Source organism: Phalaenopsis equestris, unplaced genomic scaffold, assembly GCF_001263595.1.
Source record: "Phalaenopsis equestris unplaced genomic scaffold, ASM126359v1 Scaffold000002, whole genome shotgun sequence".
Classification (NCBI taxonomy): Eukaryota; Viridiplantae; Streptophyta; class Magnoliopsida; order Asparagales; family Orchidaceae; genus Phalaenopsis; species Phalaenopsis equestris.
Genome location: NW_018164444.1, coordinates 9,196,974 through 9,207,232, shown reverse-complemented (window position 1 = coordinate 9,207,232; position 10,259 = coordinate 9,196,974). Strand labels below are relative to the sequence as shown.

At 42.5% G+C, this 10,259-nt stretch overlaps 1 protein-coding gene across 1 annotated transcript in view; it reads left to right on the top strand.

Annotated features, from left to right (window-relative positions):
• Window positions 1–7,067: 7,067 nt before the first annotated feature.
• The window catches only part of LOC110038964, a 5,664-nt gene continuing 2,472 nt past the window's right edge, over window positions 7,068–10,259 (top strand). Inside the window, 1 exon segment of the mRNA XM_020743898.1 lies at window positions 7,068–10,259. This exon segment is cut by the window's right edge and continues 2,031 nt beyond it. The gene's annotated coding sequence lies outside the window, so the exon portion shown is untranslated.

Here is a 10,259-nt window from a genome sequence, read left to right as displayed (position 1 = left end):
TAAAAAGAAGGAAATCACGACAGCAAAATGTTGATGTTAGTTTTGTCAATATGTAGGAATTGGATAATATATATATGTGAATATGAAACTTTAAGTGGGGGATAGGTAAATATGTAAGAATTGTGTGTGTGTTATAAATTCACAAAGTTGAAGCAAAGAAAGAAAAAAAAAATATGTATATGTATATACAATAAAATGAAGGTATTATGTATGTATTCCCACAAAATATGGGAAATCCACATTCCAAATATTTCAGTTAAGGAGATAGACTTAAAAAGCATTGTTAATCGTGGTTTTCCATTATAATCAGCATTAAAACAATCAAAGTTATCTGATTCAAATGAATGAGGTCAACACAAAATCCCATCGATTGGTAGGAATAACTGAACCTAAGCCCAATAATGAGTACTGGCTCAACTTTCACATCCATATGTATATTTTTTTTGCAAGATAGCCAAATATAGAATTTTGTTTACTTCATAATTGGTGAAGACGGGAACAAGTACAATGCTTAGCAACAAAGCAGTCTTTGGTCTAACATGATGTAAATAACATAAAAACAATTTTTCAATTCCAGGTTACATGTATTTCAACCCTAACCTATAAACAAAATTCTCAATTTGATTCTACCATATCGAGAATCATACCTCCACACATTCCAGAAAAAAAAAACTGAAATACACTGCCACTTCAAGCAAACAAATCCTCCCAAACATCCGACATTATCACACCGGTTAATTCATCTTACTCTCCATCACCCCAAGCACCGCAAATGAAGCAAATATTTACTCCAATTCCACGATTCAATCAAGAGGATTTCAATTGCATAAGTGTGAAAAAAAAAAAATGAAGTCTGTGAAAGACATAGGAAGTAAGTGATATGAATGAAAGAATTGGGTGGTCTAAATGTGAAAAGTCAAACTCAGGTGTTAGAATTATGAATACATAGGAATTAAGTGGTATGTATGTAAATCATCCCAAAAGAATAATATCACAAGCCTTGCAAGGAAATGTCGTGATTTTCAATGTAGGAAGTAAAGCTAAAGTGACACAACAAAGGAGTTGACAGAATTTAGTGGCATTTATATATATCGTATACAATTCGTATGCCTTCACATGTCTCTTGTAATGGATCTTTTATATATATATTTTTTCAATGCTCTAACACTCAATGGGTGTTTGATAACTGATTTAGAGCAGGATTTGGTGTGGACTTGACCTAAATCTTACCGGATGATCAATTTTTGGACACCATTGATTTCAATTGAAAGGAGAAGGTGCTCTAGAACCTCAAACCACACATCTATTTGAACATGCACAAATTCATTATTTCAACCACATCTTTCTGAATAGAATTCAGATCATTCTTGACTTCCTTCCAAGCCGAGAATTGTTATTCATGCACATTTTTATCACCATATTGAAGAAAATCAGAAAAAAAGGGTTCACAAGAAACTTTGCTCATAGAAGATATTGCATAAGCAAGCGAAATCATTAATGAGGTACAACCCGAAATTGAGACTGTTCCCCTTTTCCAAGAGGATTTCTAACAGAATGTTATGAGAATTTGAAAACAAACCAAGAATCCCATGTTCCGATTCCATCTTCCATAATTTCTATAGTGAATAAAATAAGTAAACAGAGAATTGATCATTTGTTTCTATTCCAAGAAAATATCAAGCTATTTCTTCATAACAGAGATCACATTAAACCAAACACCTTTTTTGTTTTGAAAGAGAGATTTTGTGGGTGTTCAGTCGAGCTCCTTCATTCCTTGCCCCGCTGCGCGCCTTCTTGACTTTCAGGAAATCTCGTATCTCAAGAGAGATTGATTTGCTTTCTCTAGCTCCTTTGTTTCCAGAGTCTTATCTTATCTAATAAGTAGCTATATAAGTGACCTTCCATTGTCAGGCAAATGTTTTCTGGCTTCCCTGACTTCTTATGGAAGTGGTGCATGCCCATATAGGGGAAGTTTCGGACAGGACTTCCTGAACCTACGCTCCTTATTCTCAATTCTAAGAGAAAGAACGAAGCTCCAAGACAGAACCGAGACAGATACCCATATTATCATTATCGCAGACCAGGCGCACAAGACCCCATAGCGCACCCAACCTCCAAGACCGGTAGTAGTTCGTCTTCCTTGTTGCCCGCTCTTGCTTGCTCCGCACCTTGCTCGATGTCCGTTTTTCGCTGTTTTACCGGGTTTCTAGGCTTTCTCGGTTTCTTCCCAAGGGTGACCCCATTAGTATTTTGCTTCCGGTTGAAGATAGGGATCTGCTCTTGCTCTTGCGTCTTCCCTTAGATCATGAAAGGAATTCGCCCGGAAAGAGTAGCTTCCGTTGTCTTGAGTAATGTGCTGCTGTTTTGAGTTTGGGTAAGCGAAGAGCGGGTGGTTCATGGGTGTGGAGCACCCACGTCTAAGAAGTAGGAAGTCTGAACTGCACCTATCCGCAGCGATCAAACAAAAAGCCCCTATTTCCCCGGGCATTGGGCAAGGATTCGATTCGTTAAGCAGGAAAGACTCCTAACTGTTAGTCAATCCGCCTCTTAGTAGACTGAGAAGTCCGGGTCGGGTCCGAGACCAATACACATCTAGCGCCTAACATGCACAACAAGCCGAGGGAGAACTAAATGGACTAAACCAACCTCAGGGCCAAACGATGTCTTTATCGCCCATGCCAGCCCTGGGCAATGAACCATAACCCCATTCAATATGGTTCCTTCCGACCTCTCCTTTCTAAAAGGAGAGCAATAAGAGCACCCGGGAAGGAGGACTAAGAGCGAGGGAAGACAACATTCTCTAAGCTGGAACAAGCCCCGAAGGCTCCAATGATAGGCTCATTCTCTCAATTGACAAATCAGTTTCAGATAGGGCATTTAGATAGACCGAGTCCTCCCTTACTTAGAGTATAGTAGAGTAGTAGCGACACCCCGATTGCCATGGATGAACTGGCTTGACTTATAGCTTGAACGTGGCAATCTAGCTTCCATTGCTGGATCCAATCCTGCTCTAATATAGGGATGTTAGACCATTGCTTTAGCAGGAAGGGAACTTCGCAAAAAGACAGACTGAAACTAGCTAAAGAGTAACAAAAACGAGAACAACCCCTAATGGTTTTTTACCTATCAGCAGCCGATCAAGCCCGATCTGAGGGCAATGGAATAAGAACAAGCAAATCCCTCGGGAAGATCTCTGTAGATATAGAAAAGTCAGGCGCTAGTGAAGGAAGTTTCATGGGTTCTTTCGAAAGCAACGAAAGAAGAGAGCCAGAAGACAAACTCAACCTCGGAGCACGAACTACAATCAGCAAGACTGATTACTCATTCTCAACCAGGAATGAATGAACTCGCTTTCCGAGGGGGTCAAGGGTCTCTGTTAGATCAAGCTTAGGAACAGAGCCGACAGAGCTTCAAACAGCCTATGAGTGCAAAGGCAAAGCCCTTATGAAAGGCATCAATGCACTCCCATAGTCCATAGTGTAGTGGTGAAGGAATCGGATGCTCTTTCCATGCTTCCTTTTCTATAGTAAGAGAGTCTCTACTAGCTCGTAGCCACGTTATCCGTCTTGATCACGAACCTTGAGCGCAGTGTAGTTTTCTTCCAAGCTCCCATTCTCTCAAGCAGGTAAAAACTAGACTCACTATACAGGAGAAGACAAGACCTAAAGGAACTCTTCCTGCTTCAGTCAAATTCAATGCATTCTTGAATCGCCTGTGTATCAAGCTTCAAATCGAATGCTAGTGAAAAGAAGAATCTTTCAGTTTTCTTCCCCGGAACATAGACTTTCAGCTTGAAATCTTGTTTTTCACATCAATAAATTTCAAAAGAGGAATTCTTCAGACTTTCAGAAATGGAATCCTTAGTTGACTTCAAGCTTCTAAAGGCGATAGTGAAGTGTACTGAGACAGTGAAAGCGCTAGCTTTCTTCCCTAGAATGAGTGGGGGTAAAGAAGACCGAATTGGGTTTTTTTGGTAAGAAAAAATGAGACCTCCAATTCTGAGTTTTCGAGAGAAAGAATTTGATTCTGGGAGATCGAGGTAATGAAAAAGAAGCATAGTCCTGACTTTACTGAAAGCTTAGTAAGGAAGTCAACTTCGTTTTCGGAAAAGACTCCCAGAGAAAATCTTCCGAATCAGTTCACATACCTACTCTCTTATCTATCTATGCTATACCGAAGTCTGCTCCTAGGTAAGCTACTGGCTTTGGATCTGCCTCTCGAGCACGAGAGGCAGACTCTGTTGAATCACACTCACGAGAATCCGTGAATGGATCTGTCTTGACTGGCACTTGGTCTTGAGATTTTTTTCTTTGTATGTATCTGAATCAATGTACTCTACTGAAGCAACTGGATCACTTGCCTACATACGTGATTATGCATCTGGCCCAGTCAGAGGCTAGACTGCTGACTATTCCGCTGAAGCGACAGAACCAACTGCATAGTCAACAGAAGCTGGGTCAATGGCTTAAACTACTGCTTCTTCAACGCTTCTCCTGCGACTGCCTTGCTTTTGTTTGACCGGCCGCACATAAAAAGAGTCTGATTCTGACGAGAACTTATGCCGTCCATTCCGTCTGTCTGCAACCCGTTCCTTCAGCTTTTCAGGGGGTAGAGGGTAAGAAAATCGTTCATCCTCATTGGTGTGCTCGGCCGCTCTTTAGTCACATGCCACCTGTAAGCTCAGCCATAGTGCACCCACAGCCTTGTTGTTGGCGCCCGCCCTGTGCATACGTTTTGAAAGAGAAAATAGAAAAAGAAAATTCTTGAAACTCCTCTTTTCATTTCATCTTTTGCTGCGCAACCTCAATGTGTTCTTTTCTTCACCATTTAGGTAGACTTTTCTGGGAGTTCTTTTTAGAGGAGTTTGCGGATAGATTCCCTGAATCTTCGATGAAGAAGACTCTTTCCAAACAAGGACTAGTCTCATTTCATTAGAAAGACCTATTCTAGCGCCTTCGTATAGGGAGAGTTCCGCTCGTTTCACTTACTAAGTTGAGTGATAAAGAAGAAGATTGGCTGCTTCCAGGCATTCTAATGAAGTTCTATCATTACCAAGGCGCTATCCAGGTTTTTCATCTACGTCTAATTCAAGTTCCAGGCTCAAGAGTAACTGCCCCCTTTTTCCCAATCAGCTGGAAGAATCTCATAGTCAAGGAGGGGAACTGCAAGTCAAGTAAGGACAGATTCACTCTTGTATTAGAAAGCGGAGAAAGCAGCCTGCACAGATGAAAGAAAGTCTCTGACCGGGGGAGCTCTCCAATCCGAGCAACGATGGCTCGTGTACAACGCTCTTGGCAAGACTGAGTTATATCATCATGTCAAAGCTCATGAGAAGATGATGAGCCGAATCCTATGAGCGACAGCGAAGAAAATCATCATTCTATATAGCATCTAAGAATTAGTCGTACATGCAGTCGGCACTGGAATATTCAGATTGGCTTACCCCATCCCGTCTTCCCAGGGAAGTCCTATGGTGAGTAGCAAGACTGGCCTCTCTCTTTATTGGTCTATGATCCCCGATGGGACACAAGCAGAAAGAGATGACTAATCCCCGCGAGTGACTAAGCTCCGTCTACGACTGAATGACTGGCTAGGGAAGGCTTGGCTTGAAGAAGCGAGAGTTTCATTGTACTGAGACAGTTAGACAGTGAAAGCGCTAGTTGAAGTGGTTAACACGTTAACACGAAGGACTTTCAGTCTAGGTTCCTGTCAGGAAAGGTCCAAATGTTGGAAACATCATTCGGAGTTCTCTTCCAGGAAGGAAAGCAGGATCTCTCTAACCTAGAAGCTGTCCATTTAGTGTGACCCTTGCTTCAAATACTGTGACATCCACTCTCGGGATTTCTCTCTTTACCTTTACAGTGAAGTGAGAGTTCCCGGGCATCAATCCAATGCATGATTTTCGATCCTAGAGAGCTCAAAGTCAAAACACAGCCTTTTTTCTTTTTTGAAACCTCTCTTCATTTGAACCGCCAGATTTTCTGAATTCGGGTAAATTGGGCCTCAAACTTTCAAGCTTGTCCTTTGCTTTGAACAAGTCAATGATTTAGAGTCTCATTTTATAAATATGTGTTTTCTATTTGATATTCTTTCTCTTATAAGATCGATTTCTTTTCTTTCTTCAGACTTCTTAAGTGAATTATTCAGATGAATAGAATACTGAACTTCAATTTTCATTTATCATTCAATTCGTTTTCCATTAATGAATTTCCTAATTTTCTCAATTTGAGATTGAAGAAGAAGAAAAGAAAGACGAAAAAGAGTACGAATATATTACTATAGACTCGAAAGACTCTATACTATTCTTTACTCTTTCTATATAGAATAGATTAGATTTCTATATAGAAGAAAAGAGATTTCTTTCTATATATCGAATTTCTGAAAGAATTTCTCAGATAATCTATCTAAGAGAATCTTATCGAATTGAGAAGAATTAGGAATGGCAATTCAAATTACTCTTCTTGTTTCAATAACAATTTTTCTTCGTTGGAACAAAAGAAGTACTGGCCCTAAAGTACTTAACCAGGCCGGGGAAATGAACCTTTTGTACAAAATAAAAGAATTAAGGTATTATTTTATATTGGATAAATCTGTTTCGAAGAATTGAAGGAAAATCAAAATTGTTCTCAATCTTTACTTCACATGTTCAATCACATGAGAAATTTCGATTCTTTTCTTTTCTGAATCTTTTATAGTATATATTACATTTATTTAGACATTGACCTATGAAGGCGCTAGTTTTTTTTTTCACTTCAAGAAAATAAGGCCACCTCCGAAGCATTCACTGCATCTCAGCTTGAAACTCTTATCAACGACAAAATGAAAGCAGTCATAGCTTCAGAGCAAGCAGAAAAGCTGGTGGGCAAGGGTCGTCCGTATCCAGCAGAGTATGACCAGGTGCCATATCCCAAAGGATACTCGGTACCAAAATTCCACACTTTTCATGGCAATGGCAATCCGAGACAGCATCTGGCCCAGTTTAAGGCGACCTGCGGCAACACTGGAGGCATAGATGCTCTGCTCTTCCGCCAGTTCGTCAGTAGTACTGCTTTCAAATGGTATGCTGAACTACCGAATGACTCTATCAAAACATTAGCTGAGTGAGAAGGGATGTTTGTCAAGAGATTCGCCAGCGCGACTGAAAAAACAACGATCGCTTACCTTGCCATAGTTGCCATAGAGAAGCGCAGAAAGGATGAGTCAGTGACAAAGTACATTACCATTACCCGCTAAACATGAGTCTGAAATGCGAGCAACAGCTGGAGGAAGAACATGCTGTCCAACTGCTAATATCGATGATCGAATGGTTCCTTCCATACTTATGTATGGCCTCAATCACAACATTCCAGGAGCTACTGGACCGGGTGGCAAAACTGAACTGATCAAAATCCGAGGGTCATCCAGAAAAATCCAAACGAAGTAAAGCTCCAGATACCAAAAAGGGTGAAGTGCACACCGCCTCCTCTTACAGTGTCGACAAAGGAAAAAAGCCCGCCTCCATTTAGAATGTTGACAAAGGAAAGCAACTGGTCAATGCTAAGGTCAAACCTCAACCAAAACTGGTGCTTGGAGGAAATGGACAAGCCTATACCCCTTGACTAGCGGCGGTGAACGTCCCAGACCAGCATCAGGAGGAGCGCAACTTTTCATCCCTGAAAGAAAGAATGAAGAAAGAAGACTCATTCCAAAGGGACAGTGTGGAAAAAATGTTCCGAGAAGCGTTCAAGGCTGGTCAACTACCAGAGTCGAAAAGACCTGAGGAGGCTGATAGAACCAATGACCCAAACTACTGCCCATATCATCAGGTAGTCAACCATCCTATTGAAGATTGCTATGTCGACTGGTTGGAGAGGAAAACGGGGAATTTACGCTCTCGAATAGCGTCTTGGTGCACCCGAAGAAGGAGTCGGCAAAGGTGGTGACGTCTTCCTCCATACCGCCAGCTCCAACACAAATGATACAAGAAAAGCCGACACGAGATGAAGAGTGGGAGACTGTCGTCTCAAATAAAACCAAGAAAATGCTAAAGGAGCTTGAAGGTGTTCCTGGCGTTCAGTGGAGATCTCCAACCGAACCAGTGCTGAAGTTGGAAGAAAGACAACGCCAAAATACCTCCATCTTCAAACCACCACCAAGCAAGGTGCAACTTACAGGAGCAAGCTAGCCTATCCCAGCACAGGGGGCAGCCTGTTCAAAAAAATCCAAAATGCCAGCCCGGCGAAAGAAGTCGAAGAAGAAGAAGTCCACCACTCAAAAAATCATTAACAATCTGGAGGACTACCGCCAGCCGGCAAGGCAGCCCGTCAGGCTTGCCGAATTCATGTCCGAGCTCCGGATAAGCAAAGCAAAGGAGGAAGATGAAGAACCACTCCCAGTTGAAACCCGCCGGGTCATCTCGGTGATCCCGGATGTTTCTCAACAAGTCTCCTCTCGAGCCTCACTTTCGCTTTCTTTATTACGCTATTTCCCTACGATACGACGATAGAGGATGAGAGACTGATCGACCATATCTCGGACCAGATCGAAAAGAAAGTTGAGAGATCGGTTCTGACGTCGAACAGGTTGCCTCCCTAGGCGCGTCGGTGCACGGGAAGATTTTGTGGGCCTTGATCCCATCCCTCTCTTGACTCGCAAGACGCGCTTGACTCACCATAGAATAGATCGAGGGGGGTTCAAACTCCCATTGCCTGCTTGTCAGGCTAGATTCCATCCGATCGCAAAATACACCAGACTTCTTTCTTATTCTATGCAAGTAGTTTTTTCGATATGAGTTCCCTGGCGCCTGGCGGTCTCACGCTTGTAGCTTAGGAGGAAGAACTACCTACCGAGGGCTTTAACAAGGCGCTAGATGAGTAGTTTTTGTTTTGTCATTTTTTCATGTTCCTCCTCTGACTCATTGCTTTATCTGGCTGGAATGGCAGGGGAGCCGCATAGGGGGATGTCAGTTTGATCATTCGCTTCAACATAAGAGATTCCTTTTTATGGCTAGGGCAGACAAACGGGCTTGACATAGTTCACTTCCGGGATTACCTATGTTTTTTTGGAAGCAAAAGTCTATCTTATTCGACCAAAAGAAGTCATTCTCGTTTCTCAGCGTACGAAGAACTGAAAGCACATGGCACATTATCATTATCACGGATTGGAGAAGCGATCTATTGTCTGAAATCAATTGATCATGCGACTACCTAAAAGGTAGGAACGGCATCGCATCGGTCTTTCTCAAAAAATGGTACACAAGTGAGTTCAATTCTCGTTCTACCTATTGTGCTGAAACTTTTTTCGTCAATCCATACGGTACGCTCCTCCGTATCGTCAGTTGGTTTGAGCGGCCGACAGAATAGAAGGCTTTTTGCTGGCTCTATAGTTCAATTCGCTAGACCCAGCCATCAAAACTCCGTGTGGGAGGTCAGTGCTCTCGCTTTGAGGTTAGGGATTCCTTCTTCATTCACTACCATCCTCCACAACTATCGCCTTGCTTGCTGTCTTGACCGTAATGGGATCGAAGCACTGAGGCAAGGTGTTTCACTCATTTCGACTTCTAATGCGCACGAACCAGAGCTATCTCCAAAGAACCCCTTCAATAAGAAAGAGAAGAGGTACTGTACTGACCTTTGGTTCTCTCGTGCCCCAGTGAACGATAGCCTCGGGTAGACTGCGGATCTTATGTGAAACCCAAAGTGCAGCCAACTCAAAACCAAAGAAATAGGAAGAAAACTTCTATTCTACATCTGAGATAAAATGTGTGACTCACTCAATTTCAAAATGCCCTTATTGTACGCTAATGCTCTAGGATGGCAGGGTTGGTTGGTCAAACCTTGATTGATGGTAGCATTGCTAGTTGCTTCAAGTTCAAGCTTTTTCTACTGTACGCATATTCCCCGTCTAGTGAGCTGAGAAAGAAAGGCTGACTGACAACCCATGTCACTTTTCTTTCACCTTCTTCCTGACCATCTGACCATTTGTCCACGCATGCAAGGTCTTGCTGGCACTGAGTGCTAAGCGCGCTACTCTTCCTTTCTGAGCGAGACTCTATCCAGATCTATAGATAGATCTACTGATCTAAATAACTCCGCGAGCGAACTGAGCGAGCCATGAGCCGCCGGCTTGGAAAAGCCTGAAGGCTCCCTTACTTCACTGAACTTATTCACGCAGGTCCAAACCAGCTGAGCTCACTCATTTTTCCTTTACGAGATCTCGGCTCTTCGGAATGGTTGGAGAGAGACCCGCCTCCTCTTGGTTGGCGCCGGGCCCGAGGGTGA